The sequence below is a fragment of the Heterodontus francisci genome, chromosome 48, assembly GCF_036365525.1.
Source record: "Heterodontus francisci isolate sHetFra1 chromosome 48, sHetFra1.hap1, whole genome shotgun sequence".
In the NCBI taxonomy this organism is placed as follows: Eukaryota; Metazoa; Chordata; class Chondrichthyes; order Heterodontiformes; family Heterodontidae; genus Heterodontus; species Heterodontus francisci.
This window is the reverse complement of record NC_090418.1, coordinates 8,065,031-8,080,659: the sequence shown is the minus strand read 5'-3', so window position 1 is coordinate 8,080,659 and position 15,629 is coordinate 8,065,031.

The window sequence follows — 15,629 nt, the reverse complement described above, 5'->3', positions numbered from 1 at the left end:
GCAGAAAACGGGTTTGGCAGCATCGGTGGAGAGGGAAACAGAGTTAACGGCTCAGGTCGATGACCTCTCGTCAGAACTGGAAACATTTAGAGACGTAACAGGTTTCAAGCGAGTACGGAAGCAGGGAATGGGGGGGTGGGGGGGAGGGTAGGAAAGAATGTGATTGGGTGGAAGGTAGGAGAGATTAAATGACAAAGGGGAAGATGGTGCTAGGCAAAAGGAGATGGCAATGGGACAGGTAAAGGAACAAAAGATGGGTCTAGAAGAGGTGTAAATGGCAACAGCAGAATCATTACCAACAGCTGCGGAAATGAGAACAGTGGTTACCATTGAAAATGTTGAATCTCAATATAACAATATAACACTCCTCAGCATTACACTGTGGCGTCACACTGACAGGGTTGTTCTCAGGGTATGGGTAGGGTTGAGCCGAATGACCTCCTTCTCTGCCGTAATGACTTTATGGAAAACCCTTTGGCTCGGAGGTCTGAGTACTACCTAAAAAACTGAGGGCAGAGGAGGCAAATTCATTCTAACACAGTGGATTGCTATGATCTGGAGCACGCTGCCCGAAACAGATTCAATAGGAACTTTCAAAAGGGAATTGGATAAACCCTTGTTGGAGGAAAGATTTGCAGGGCTGCGGGGAAAGAGCGGCGGGTGGGGTGGGGGGGGGTGGGGGGGGGGGGGGGGAACGTGGGACTAATCGGATAGTTCTTTCAAAGAGGCAGCTCAGGCACAATGGGCTGAATGGCCTCCTCCTGCGTTCCATGATTCCGAGCGACGCAGCAATCGGGACCGGTCGGACACTGTGGATCTCGGCTTCTGTGACCCGGCCGCGGAGCAGTCTTAAAGGAGGTGTTCCAATGTCCCATCCGAGTGGTTGGATTGTGGAAACTGGCATGGAGTGGTTGAGGCACATAGCATAAATAAGGGGAATCTAGATAAACACATGAGGGAGAAAGGAATAGAAGGATATGCTGATAGGGTGCGATGAAGAAGGGTAGGAGGAGGCTGGTGTGGCCCGTGGACCTGTTGGGCCGAATGGCCTGTTTCTATTCGGTAAATTCTGTGTAAGCCTCTCGAGCTGATACAGGAGGTAACATCACTGTTGTAGCATTAACTAAAAGCGTTGGCCGATGGCATGGGAACTTCAAGTTCTAATGCACCCCTATCCTGTTTGGATTGACCCAAGGCAACTTGACATGACTGAGGGCAGTTCCTCCAACAGTTGAAAGATACTCTATCCCACAAGACAGATATATAATGGCCATTATCGGTTTAAGATTTTCATATTTGTGGTAATGACATGAAGGCGAATAAATTAATAACATTCATCAATTGTGGTCATTGTTTGAACTGCGGACTCACATTATGGGACAAACACAAGATCCCACATGTAACAAGGTGAACCTTGGCCTGAATGAAACGTCTGTGACGAGGAGCTGGATAAAATAGTGAACTGGTAGCGTTTTCCGATTTGAGAATATTCCCATGCTGTTAAAATTTACTTTGTGTGTCTTGGGCTTCTGATTTACATAAATGTATATATATAAAATTTAATTTAAGAAAAACAGTAATTGATCATGTTTATTTGGGAAGAACATCAGATGAATTGAAATAAAGACAAGTGGGAAAATGATAAATCAGTGGGCAAGTAGTTAAAGGGATTGTTTATAGGAATAAATAGGCAGAGAGGGGATGTTATATCAACAACAACAACGATTAGTATTTATATAGTGCCTTTAATGTCATAAAATGTCCCATGGCATGTCACAAGGGCACTAGGAAACAAAATTTGACACTGAGCCAAGTGAGATGTTAGGGCAGATGACCAAAAGGAGAGTCTTAAAAGAAGCGAGGGAGGCGGAGAGGTTTAAGGAGGGAATTCCAGAGCTCGGGAGCCCCCAGGCAGCTGAAGGCACGGCCGCCAATGGTGGAGCGATTAAAACAGGGGATGCTCAAGAGGCCAGAATTAGACGAGCGCAGATATCTCGGAGGGTTTGGTGGGGGCCGGAGGAGGTTGCAGAGATCGGTAGGGGTGAGGCCATGGAGGGGTTTGAAAACACGGATGAGAATTTTAAAAAATCGAGTCCTTAAACGGGAGCCAGTGTAGGTCAGTGAGCCCAGAGGCGTTAGGGGAACGGGACTAGGTGCGAGTAAAGTCACGGGCGGTACAGTTTTGGAGGACCTCAATTTACAGAGGGTGGAATATGGGAGGCCTTGGAACTTGTTAAATGAATTACAAGTGGGGGATCAGAATGTGATTACTTCCTTCTCAAAGAAAGGACTGTAAGCTTCCCTATTTTTTATTGAAAACTAAAATGATCTGAAACCAGGTAAAATCCTGCTGGAACCAGAAGGTGTTTCTGGACTGGGGACCAATGTTCCTCCCCTTAATCGTAAATTGAAGACCTAGGATGTGGTGAATGAACAGTCCAAATGTAGATATTGGCTTGTTGATGTGATATGATATATGTTGCTATGTTCCTTTTTTGTATTCTTGATAATTGAAAGTTAAATAAAATTCTAGCAAAATTCCTGCATTAAGTGTTTTCTATAAATATGTATACTGTTTGTCCATGGTCAGATGATTTGATCAGAGTTGCAAGGCACTTCTGAAATTAACTCCATAGTGCCACCTAATGGCCAGAGTCTGTAGCTGCACTGTGACAGTTGACATAGCAAAATTGACTGGGAAATGTTGAAATAGCAGTTAACAACGGAAAATGTTGACAGAAAAGTGTGACCAAATATCGTATCAACAGGAATTGGGTTTTGTGACAGGAAGTGCAGCCCCTGTATCACATTTGTAATGTACAGAGTTACCATGCATGCTTTGTAAAACAAGGCTGTTTGTCAATAAGTGATGAATCTTATTAGTTTGAAAGGAGATATTGGACTGCCAAATATGAATGCACTGCCCAGTGTTCCACAGACTCATATAGACTAAGAAGGAGACAGATTTGACTACAGATCTGCCCTGAGTTGCCTAATTTCAGATGATGGACTGAGGCATCTTGACAACCAAAATGGGGAAATATTCAACCAGCATTTCCAGTACGGGTTGGATGCACACATATGATTGTGTTTGATTGTGGCATTCCTACAGCCAAACAGCCTGGTTTTGATGCCCAGACATAAAGAATGGCCATTTGGGCAAGGGTACTGGATGCACAGTGTTAAACTCCAGAAAGTTTGTTATGCAAGGATAATGCTGGAGCCTGTATTTACTGAGTTTCACATTTATTGTGCAGAGTAAAAGGATTGCAAACACGTAGCATCTCACTCAAAACCCTCCACCAGTCCCAGTGAGTGTCTGCTTATACGTGCTCAACTAAGACCCCAATTAACACCCTTCACCTGCATATAATCAAACCTCTGATGTACAATTAACATGCATCTAGTGGCTATTGCATTGAACCATAGAAAGAGTCAGGAGAGGAGCAGGCAGTGGGGAAATGAGTGCGGGAAACATTGGAAGGAATTCCAGAGCTTAAGGACTAGGGAGCTGAAGGTGGTGGAGGAAAGGAAAATGGGGATGGGGAGCCAGAATTGGAGGAGTGCTGAGATCTCGGAGGGTTGTAAGGCTGGCAGACGTTCCAGAGCTGGAGACTTTGAATGGATCGTCTAATACTAACATGTGCAGGCAACAGCTTCCTTTTTGTAGGGACATCAGAATGGGTTTGAAAACTCTGAATGGGAAGGGACGGATCAAGGGGTTTATTCCTCTTCGCTGGGAGACAGTCCACCAGCTCTTCCTCATTCAGCAAGCATCTCACTCGTGCGATTGCAATCTCTCCTCCTTGCTGCCTACAGTTACAATAGAGGCCTGTTATGGATGTTGGAACATGCTTCTGCTCATTGATACTGAATGAGCAAACATCTCAACCTGGCAGGACATGAAGGGAGAAAGAGCAATGGATGGGGAAAAGGGAAGAAAGAATGAAAGGAAGGGATCAGGACAATGGGGAGAACAAGACTACATTAATGTCACTCAGCCATCCCCCAGTGGCCAGGAAATGGGTATAACTTTCCAATAAAGTTCTGCTTTTGGTACAAGGCACAGGAGCTACTAATGGGCACATTGGCGCTAACGTGATTTGCCCACTATACAAGACGGATGATGTAATCAAAAAGCAACATATTTAACAGAAGCAGGGAGTCTCCACTTAGCAACTGCCTTTTCGAATGATTAGCAGTTCCAGAATCACTTGGGTAATCATACCTTGATTGAAACTGCCCAGAGACTGCCTGAAATCACCACAGCATTTTAAAATCGGTCAGTACATGGGAGGTGAGTACTTATTAACCTCGCCGAAATAACTGGCCTTCTTGATATGGGTTAAGTGATGCCTTTGCTAACACAGGGAATAGGAGCAGGAGTAGGCCATTCAGCCCATTGAGTCTGCTCCACCATTCAACTAGATCATAGCTGATTTTTTTTTACCTCAACCTCATTTTTCTGCACTATCCCCATAACCCTTGATATCTTTAATGCCTAGAAATCTCTGCAGACTCCAGAATGATATCAATGGTTTGATTGAGTGGGCGGAAAAGTGGCAAATGGAATTCAATCCAGAAAAGTGTGAGGAATGCATTTGGGGAGGGCAAATATGGCGAGGGAATATACAATAAACAGGAGGATATTGAGAGGGGTAGAAGAAGTGAGAGACCTTGGAGTGCATGTCCACAGGTCCCTGAAGGTAGCAGGACAGGCGGATAGAATATGAAAGAAGGCACATAGAATGCTTTCCTTTATTGGCTGAGGTATAGAATACAAAAGCAGGGATGTGATGCTGGAACTGTATAAAACACTGGTTAGGCCACAGTTGGAGTATTGCGTACAGTTCTGGTCACCACATTACAGGAAGGACATAATTGCTCTGGAGAGAGCGGAGAGGAATTTACAAGAATGTTGCCAGGGCTTGAAGGTTACAGTTATGAAGAAAGATTAGATAGGCTAGGGTTGATTTCCCTGGAATTGAGGAGGTTGAGGGGTGATTTGATTGAGGTGTACAACATTATGACTGGCCTAGATAGAGTAGACAGGAAGGACCTGTTTCCTGTTTCTCCTGGCAGGGAGGTCAGTTACCAGGGGACACAGATTTAAGGTGATTGGTAGAAGGCTTAGAGGGGACATGAGGAAAAACTTTATCACCCAGAGGGTGGTGGGTGCCTGGAATTCACTGCCAGGAATGGTGGTGGAGGCAGAAACCCTCAATTCTTTTAAAAGGTACCTGGACATGCACCTGAGGTGCTGTAACCTGCGGGGCTATGGACCAGGTGCTGGAAGGTGGGATTAGTTTGGGTGGCTAGTTTTTTCAGCCGGCAGGGACACAATGGGCTGAATGGCCTCCTTCTGTGCCATACGTTTTCTATGGTTCTATGTGTGAGACTCATGTAGACACCGCACGGCAGCTATCACTGAGGCTGTTTGTTGTCCTGTGGAAGTAATATGTGTTTTGTGCCAAAACCTTCCACTGCGCACAGAGGGAAGTGAGATGTCACAGGGGAGCAGGAGGCCTGGCACTAGAGGTAGGCAGACTCTCGCTTCATCGATGCCAACCTGGATCTAATGCGTCAGGCCCTGAGAGAGAGGAGGGAGGTGGGGTGTGGCAGAAGGAGGCCACCTCGGCGTGCAACAGGGGCACCCCTCTGTTCACTGTCATTCCCCTCTGTACCCTCTTCCGCCTCCTCTCTTACCTCCTGCTCCTCTCCCGATGAGCTAACTCCTTCCAGGGCCTCACTGTGCTCAAGGTCCACACCTCTCTGGAGGGCCATGTAATGGAGAGCACGGCAGATCACCACAATGACTGAGACCCTTGCATGGAGGGTATTGGAGGGTGCCACCTGATCAATCCAGGCACCGAAAGCGCATCTTCAGAAACCCGAGGGCCTGCTCAATGGTTGGCATGCTGAGCAGGTGGCATTGGTTGTTTCGCCTCTGTGCCTCTGTCTGGGGCTCCTGGAGAAGGGTCAGTAGCCATCTCATCAAGGGATTTCCCTCAGCTCAGGTCCATCCACACACTTTGGGGATGGAGTGAAGGACCAAGGCAGTCTGGACTGGCGGAGGATGAAGGAGTCATGACAGCTGCCAGGAAAGCGAGCACACACATGGAGTAAGCTCTTCTTGTGGTTGCAGACCAGTTAGACGTTGAGGACGTGGAAACCCTTCCTGTTGATGGATCTCACTGGGTACTTTGATGGCCACATGGGCATAATCAATGATGCCCTGCGATGGAGGTGAAACCCAATTCCCTCTGCGCCAGTGCAGGCCCATCTGTGTCAAAGTGGATGTAGTTCCCTTCCCCCCTGAAATTGCCATCCGTAACCTGCCTCATGAGCTGCCGACTGCGAGATGCCACCTAGGTCCACAGCTGATCCCCGGAACGACCCGATAGCGTAGAAGTTTAGGGTGACAGAGACCTTGACGGCAGCAGATAGGGTACTGCCATGGGCAGCTGTGAGGCCTCAGGTCATTGTGGATCAGGGAACAAGTCCGAGACTATCTGCTTGGAGAGGGGCAGGTTCCTATGGCACTGGTGCTCTGTCATTTGCCGGTAACTGACTCTTGGGCTGTGCACCTAATGTCATGGGTAGTGCCTTCCTCCCCTTGCAGCACCCCACCCACTGTGCCCTCCCCGCCCCCCACCCCCCAGCCTTCAGGAGGTTGCATCTGCCGTGACTCATCCTGGCTGCTCTGTCCAATGTCAGAGTAGCCTGTTCCCATCCGAACTCCCTCAGCTGGGCTTTGAGCTTTCACCAGGCCTTCCCCTGCCAAACTGCTGCTGACAAGCCTGCTAATGAGCTCTTCAATGAGCTCAGCAAGCAATTAATTGGAAGTGTGTACTGAATCCGTTCTCTCCTGGCATCCCTTTAAAAATGGCATCGTGTTCCAGAGGAGGAGGGCGGGGTCCCATCTTCACTCAACAGGCGTCAGAAATCCAGTCCTGTAAGTCTCTGGAGAGGGGACTGAAAGCAGACCCGCTGTTGAACGGGAGAAAATAAAGTGACAAATCGAAGCCATAAAGAGACTGGTTAAAAAGTGGCATCTTGAACAGACACAGAGTGAGAGGTCCTCCTGCACGGGACACTCGAGCAGCTGGTCATCGAGAGCCTATTCCTCAGCCACTGCCGAGAAACTCACACAGGCACACACACCCGCATCCCTGCCATGGTACCAGCAGCAAGAGCCCTGGTTGCTTCAGCTCTCCTTAATCTGTGGGAGCTGGGGCCAGACGTGGGGCCCGCCTGGGACTGGCTTGAACTGGAATAAAAAAAACAGACAATGCTTGGGACCTCTCAGCAGGTCAGACCACAGCAGCTATGGACAGAGAAACAGAGTTAACGTTTCAGGCCGCTGAGCTTTTGTCAGATCTGGAAGTAGAGGCAGGGACGGGGTTGGGGGGGGGTGGGGGGAGGGGAGGAAAGAACAAAAGGGAAGGTCTATGATAGGGTGGGAGGCAGGAGAGATTAAAATGCCAAAAGGGATGATGGTGCAAGGCAAAAGGAGATGGTAATGGAATAGGTAGAGGAGCAAAAGTTACATCTACAGGAGGTGTACATGGTTCGAGAAGAACCATTATCAACTGCACTGTCCAAAAAAGTCGGAGCAGAGTCTAGGATCTGAAATCAGAGTCATAGAGTCATTATGACACAGAAGGAGGGCATTCGGCCCATTGAGTTCATGCTGGCTCTCTGTAGTGCAACTCAGTCGTTCCCATTCCCCTGCTCTATCCCCGTAGCCCTGCAAGTTTATTTCCCTCAAGTGCCCATCCAATTTCCTTTTGAAATCATTCATCGTCTCTACTTCCACTGCCCTCGTAGGCAGCGAGTTCCAGGCATTACCACTTGCTGCCTAAACACAGTAATTCCTCACATTCCCCCCTGTATCTCATGCCCAAAACCTTAAATCTGTGTCCCTTAGTCCTTGTACCATCAGCTAATGGGAACAGGTTTGCTTTGTCGACCTTATCTAAACCTGGCATAATCTTGCCAACCTAACCTTGGAGCTAAAGTTCCTCATTTCTGGATTCATTCTGGTAAATCTCCTCTGCACCCTCTCAAGGACCCTTAAGTGTGGTGACCTAAGCTGGATGCAATACTCCAGTAGCGGCCTAACCAGAGTTTTATAAAGTTTCAGCATAACTTCCCTGATTTTGTACTCAATACCTCTTATTTATGAAGCCCAGGATCCCATATGCCATCCAAGTTCCCCAAACACTCCTTCCAGGTGAAGCTACAATTTACTTGTACTTCTTTCAATTTAGTATACAGTATTCGCTGCTCACAATGCGATCACCTCTACACTGGGGAGACCAAACGCAGATTGAATGACTACTTTGCGGAACACCCCTGCCCAGTCCACAGGCATGGCCCCAAGCTTCCGGTTGCTGGCCATTTGAACACCCCACTCCTCTCTCACACCCACATCTCTGTCCTTGGCCTGCTGCCGTGTTCCAGTGAATATCAACGCAAGCTCGCGGAACAGCAGCTCATCTTTCGATAAGGCACTCTACAGTCTTCTGAACTCAACATTGAGTTCAACAAGTTCAGAGCATAACTGGCCTTTTTATTACTATTTTATTTTATTATTTTTTTAACCATGTACCTGCCTTAAACTTGGTTTTACATGCTTGTGCTTTTGGACAGAGCTGTTCATTATTCTGTCATTGACACTCTCTCTGAACTAATGTTTTGTCTTTCATCACAACCGTTCGCACTCCCTTTGCCTTTGTCCCATGACATCTTTGTCATTTAATCTCTCCTGCCCTTTGCTCTATCACACACCTTCCCTTTTGTTCTCTTCCCCCACCCTCCTTTCACTTGCTTAAAACCTATTACATTTCTAACGTTTGCCAGTTCTGATGTAAGGTCACTGACCTGAAACGTTAACTCTGCTTCTCTCTCCACAGATGCTGCCGGACCCGCTGAGTGTTTCCAGCACTTTCTGTTTTTATCCCATATGCTTTGCTGACTACTCTCTCAATATGTCCTGCTTTCAAAGATCTATGCACATCAACGCAGGTCCCTCTGTCCCTGCTCACTCTTTAGAACTGTCTGTATTGCCTCTCCCTATCCCATCTGCCAAAATCCATCACATAATACTTCTCTGTATTAAATTCCATCTACCATTGTCTGTGCATTCTGCTAGCCTATCTATGTCCTGGTACAGTCGATTGGTATCATTCTCACTCTTTGTCTCACCTCTAAGTTTGGTATTATCGGCAAGTTTTGAAATTTTACCCTGTATTCCAATATCCAAGTCATTTATATATATCAAAAAAGCACTGATTCTAGCACTGACCCTTGGGGAACACGACTGTCTACCATTCTCCAGTCTGAGAAACAACGATTTACCATAACTTATGTCCTTAGGGCAATGTTTTATTCCCGCTATTCCATGAGCCTCAATTTTGTTAATCAGCCTTTCATGTGGTACTTTGTCAAATGCTTTCTTAAAATCCATATGGACAACATCCATTGCATTCCCTTCATCAACCTTCTCTGTTACTTTATCAAAAAATTCAATTAGGTTAGTCAAGCATGATCTATCTTTTACAAATCCGCGCTGGCTTAATTAACTCGAACCCGTCCAACTGCCTGTTAATTTTTCCATGATTATTGTTTCTAAAACCTTACCCACCACTGATGTTAAAATGACCAGCCTGTACTTGCTAGGACTGTCCTTACACCCTTTCTTGAATAAGGGTGTCACATTTTCCACTCTCCAATCCTCTGGCACCTCCCCTGTATCTAGGAAAGATTGGAAGATTATGGTAAGACCTTCTGCTATCTCCACCCCCAACTTCCTTTAGCAACCTGAGGTGTAAACCATCTCGAGCAGACAACCTATCCACTCTGAGCATAGTCAGCCTTTCCAGTACATCCTGCCTATCAATTTTCATCTCATCCATTACCTCTACCATCTCTACTTCTACCAATATTTTGTCAGCATCCTCTTCCTTAATAAACACTGATAAAAAGTACTCACCAAATACTGTTGAACTCAATGTTGAGTCCGGAAGGCAGTAGAGCGCCTAATCGAAAGATGAGGTGCTGTTCCTCAAGCTCGTGTTGAGCTTCATTGGAACAGTGTTGGAGGCCGTGGACAGAGAGCGCGGGGGTGGGGGTTAGGTGGCGGAGAATTAATGTGACCGGAGGTAGTGCTTGCGGACTGAACGAAGGTGTTGAGCAAAGTTATCATCCAGACTGGGTTTGGTCTCCCCACTGTAAAGGAGACTGCATCGTGAGCAGTGACATTAAGTTGGAAGAAGTTAATTGGGACTAGGCCAGGGACTCAGCCACTCCTGCTCTGTACAACTCACTGCCTAATGGATAAGCTCATTGAGCATGAGTGGAAGGGTGAATTGATTCTTCTAAGAATTACAGGAGCCTAGCAAGGGACAGGAGATTACCAGTCTGAAGGAAATCAGCATTCAGCTCCAAGGGTTTAGACGCAATTTGTCAAGGCAAATGAGAATGCACTCCCAGCTGCAGTAAAGCCATATCCAGTCTACGCACGGATTAAAGAGTCCATTAACACAGAACAAAGTGTAATTTTACTCAGCGTATGAAGCAGCAAAAAGGGACTGATTAGTGAAGGCCGCATAATGGTGAAATGCAACAGAGATGGGAGTCCAATTTTCTGAATTTGAGTCATTTGCAGCACTAAAGGTCCACTTGTCTTCTGAAGAAACAGCTTCCTTTGATGTTGTGCATTAAGGAGCGTGGGTAGTGAAGTGCGGGAGCAGATATAGAAGATGTGAAGCTGCCGGTACATCACGAATCTTTGCAGGGAAACAAGAATTGCCTCTGGGTAGTGGGGGAGAACCTGAGGGTTGCCTTGTCTCAAAGCAATTCCGAGTGTCAGGTGTGGCTTAGTCAGTAGTAGTATGCACTCCTCTGGGTCACAAGGGCATGGGTTTGACACCTGTACCAGAGACTTGAGTATGAAATCTAGACTGACACCCCTCAGTACAGTGGTGAGGGCATGCCACGCTGCTGGAGGTGCTGTTATTTTTGGACGAGATGTTAAACTGAGGCCCTCTCAGGCGAAAGTAAAAAAAAATCCCCTGGAACTATTTTAAATAAGCGAAGGGGAGGTACCCCTTGCTATCCTGGGCCAATATTTACCACTCAAACAGATTATCTGGTCATCGCGGTTTGTGGGATCTTGCTGTGCGCACATTGGCTGCTGTCTTTCCTACATTACAACCAGTGACTACATTGGACCTCATTGGGTGTGAAACACTTTGGGATCAACACTCACTGTGGTACAGCTTTTCATTGACTCTCAGTTTGTCATTCGCAGTCCATATCTAGGATATTTTGGAGGGTCATTGATTTAATGCCACTTGGTCAACCCCATCCCCAGACACCCACTCACACCCCTCCCCCCCGCCCCCCCCAGCCACCCCCCCTCCCTCTCGCTTATTGGCTTGTGCTTCTTTGCCCAGTTTGCACTGAGTTTTCGGAGTCCAAATTACATATGTAGATGGAAAACTCTTGGAGCCCAAGAGATGCTAATGTGCCAGGGTAAGTGCCTGGAAAATTCAGTTATTGACTTCTGGTGTTGACCCTACCATAGTATTTGGGTTATAAGGAGGGGTAGCGATCACGTCATTGTAATGGAGAGAGCCATTGGCTTAATGGTTGCATTCGTCACCTCCGAGTCAGAAAATGCAGACTTCAGAAGTAATTAATTGGTTGTGAAGCACTTTGGAATGCCCTCTGGTTATGAACGGTGCTACATAAATGCAGGCTCTTTCTTTCTGTCTATGCCCCAGCCGTCTGCCTATTTTGTGGTTGATGACCTTTGCCCTCCTGTGCAGCACCATGGGAGTGATCTGCTATGTGAAAAGTGTTGTATCAGCACTGTTAGGTGCTATTGGAGAATTCCATCTCTCAAACAGAATTTGAGTGTTGCTGAAAACAGAGACATTTTGTTGAAGCTTTTCGTCTTGCACTCGTCAGGACAATTCGCAAGAATACCATAGCATTTGCACATAATGGAAGCCGCATATATTAATACACTGGGCCCTGCTCTTTGCAGACAGGAAGAACATGTATACACATTGCACCTGTTTAAGCTAAACAAAATAATTGACAGCCATTCGCTGGTTCATTCCTCACTGCAATGCCTTGACCAATCAAGGTTTAAATTTCAAACAAAGCTTGGCAGTTAACTGTCAGTCACCATAAAGTGGTGCATTTTCCACGGCAATGCCTCTACCAATCAGAGTCCACTTGCAACCAATCAGCACTCTCTTCTCATACAGTATAAATTTGTTGCTTCCCTTGCATTGGTATTCTTGTGAGTTGTCCTGATGAGTGCAAGACGAAAAGCTTCGACAAAATGTCTCTGTTTTCAGCATTACTCAATTTCTGTACTACTAAACGACTATTCAAACAGAATTCTTCATCCTGGACTCAAGAGTCAAAAGCAAGTCTTGAGGACAAATTCCTAATGTTCACTAAGAAGTCTTACGCCATTATGTCAGAGAATGAGGCCCATCAAGTCCCTGCCAGCTCTCTGTAGAGCAATCCAGTCAGCCCCCTTCTCCCGCTCTATCCTTGTAGCACTGCAAGTTTAGTTCCCTCAAGTGGTCATCCAATTTCCTTTTGAAATCATTCATCGTCATCACCCTCATAGGCAGCGTGTTCCAGATCATTACCTCTTGCTAAAAAGAAAAGTTCTTCCTCACATCCCCCCTGCATTTCTTGCCCAAAATCTTAAATCTGTGTCCCCTAGTCCTTGTACGATCAGCTAATGGGAACAGATTTTCCTTGTCTACCTTATATAAACCTGTCATAATCTTGTACACCTCGATCAAATCTCCCCTCGATCGCCTTTGCTCCAAGGAAAACATCCCCAGCTACTCCAACCTAACCTTGTAGCTAAAAATCCCTCATGCCTGGAACTATTCTGATAAGTCTCCTCTGCACCCTCTCAGAGAATTAGAGAGGGTGCAGAAGAGATTTATGAGAATAGCACTGCAGATATGAGACTTCAGTTATGTGGAGAAGCTGGGGTTGTTCTCCTTAGAGCAGATAAGGTTAAGAGGAGGTTTGATAGAGGTGTTCAAAATTGAGAATGATTTGATAGAGTAAACAGGGAGAAAATGTTTCCAGTAGCATAAAGTTTGACACCAATTTAGGGTAATTGGCAAAAGAACCAGAGGCGCCAATTTTTATGCAGCGAGTTGTTGTGTTCTAGAACGCACTGCACGAAAGGGTGGCGGAAGCAGATTCAATAGTAAATTTCAAAAGGGAACTGGATGATTACCTGAAGGGAAACCACTTAAAGAGCTAAGAGGTAAAGGAGCAAGGGAAAGGGGCTGAATTGTTAGCACCACCAAAGAGCTGGCACAGGCACGATGGGCTGAATGGCCTCCTTCCGTGCTGAATCATCAAATGATTTTTAAGACTGCAATGGAGCTCTTTTGGGAAGTTAGGCCTAAATACTTCCGTAATTAAGTGATAACGGAGTCCCAGGATGCTACTTCACTATTGGCCAGTATCATGCAAGCCCCTCCCCCCCCACCTGCCAAGAATGAGGAAAATTAATTTTGCTACATGAACGTTGATTTTGGACTGTTGTTGGTGAAGAAAGAACTTGCTTTAAAAAACAATTAGAGACTTTGGCTGGAGAGAGACATTAGCATATCAACAGACAGTATCTCAAAGGACAAAGGGGCTACTCCCTGCTCCAATTTAATCTACAATGGACTTTTGATTACCAGACATTGAAGCATTCCAGGTTAACTACTAAGATGGCCGAATACACAAACAGACATGGTCAGAGCAACTTAGTCTGCCTTTTTGAATTTGAACTGGCCACAGGGTTGAAACTCAGAAGGCTGTTAGCTCCTGCTCTCATCTCGCTCTCACCAGCTTCGGAAACCATTGAACCCCAAGAGAGAAAAGTCTGTGACAGTGAACAAGTTTTAAGAAGAATACTGGGCCCCAACAAAAAGACTACTTACAAAAGGACTACAGTGAGCTTGAAGAACAGTAAACAAGAAACTCTTCTGATATTGCCTCGTGGAGTGGCATGTATCAGTAGGCATTAACCGAATTAGAGTTTAAGCTTAAGTTTTAATAAAATTTCACTTTTCTTCTTTAAACTGAAGAACGCCTGTTTATGCTAATTTCTTTGCCTTATAATTGGAAAGTGGTGAACAAGGATTCACCAAAGGGGGAGCTCAAAACACAGTGTGTTTAAAATTAAACCCTGTTACAATAAGACCAGGTGAAGACAGTAAAAGACTCCGAGACACCTTTCTCACCTGATCGTAACACCAGTCATTATAGCAATAGTCAGGAAACGGATTGTTCTCTCAGTGAATAGAGTGAAAGTGAGCAAATGGCAAAATTAGATGCACTTCATTGTGCTAATTGGTGTTGCCTTATCATTATTAGTTAGATTTAAGAATGATGAATCTCTTTTGAAAGCTGCCAGGTTATTTTAAGGCATAACCGATAAATGTGTCGCATGCTTCTGTGGTATGCTGTTACACCTTGATTTTAATGTCCTCCTCCTTGTGTTTAAATCTCTCCATGACCTCACCCACTCCCTATCTCTGTAACCTCCTGCATCCTATAACCCTCCGAGATAGAGTCATTTAAGACACAGAAGGAGGCCATTCGGCCCATCAAGTCCACGCTGGCTCTTCAATTCTGGCCTCTTGCGCATCCCTGCTTTTCATTGCTCCACCATTGGCAGCCGTGCCTTCAGCTGCCTGGGCCCTAAGCTCTGGAATCCCCTCCCTAAAATTACCCTTGCTCCTCCTTTAAGATGCTCCAAAGGCCTAACTCTTTGATCAAGCTTTGGCCAATTGTCCTAATGTCCCCTTATGAGGTTATTGAATTTTGGTTGACGATCACTCCAATGAAACCCCTTGAGAAGCTATATTATCATAAAGGTGCTATATTAATGCAAGTTGTTATAGTAAAAGCCCCAAGGGGCTTCACAGTGGGCAGTATGTGCGTTGAAGAGTGGCAGAAGTGTTAGCCAAAAGGCAGAATCAAAGAGATGAGTAATGAAGAGGCATTTAAAGGGGGGCTGAGATGAGGAAACGTGAAGGGGTTGAAGGCGGAAGACCCAGAGTCAGGTCAAGATTGGAGAAAGCTATGATTGGGTAAGGGGAGGGAGGGCGAAACACAGAGACAGCCAAACGTCATGGTCCAGTGGAGGTGACACTGGTGGGGGAGGAAGGTACCAGACCATCAAGGGACTGGGGTTGAGGGCAAAGACTTTGAATCCAATCTGCTGGAGGGCAGGACATGGAGAATGGACGAGTGGGACTTGGGATAGGAGAGAGACATTGGACTATTGGGCCTTTGGCACCTTGATTGACATGGACTGTGAAAACGAACACGTATTTTCCAATCTAATTCGGAGACGCTGCACGACAGCTGGTCTGATAATTGGAGAGTTTCCTAGTTATTGCTACAGGGAATGCTTTTCCAACATTATGGCTTAAACTCCCTGATGGGTTTGCATTGACAATGGATATCAAACTAGCTCATAGAGTCATTAAAGCACAGACGGAGGCAATTCAGCCCACCCTGCCATGCCAACTCACTGTAGAGCAATCCAATCAGTCCCATCCCCCATTCCC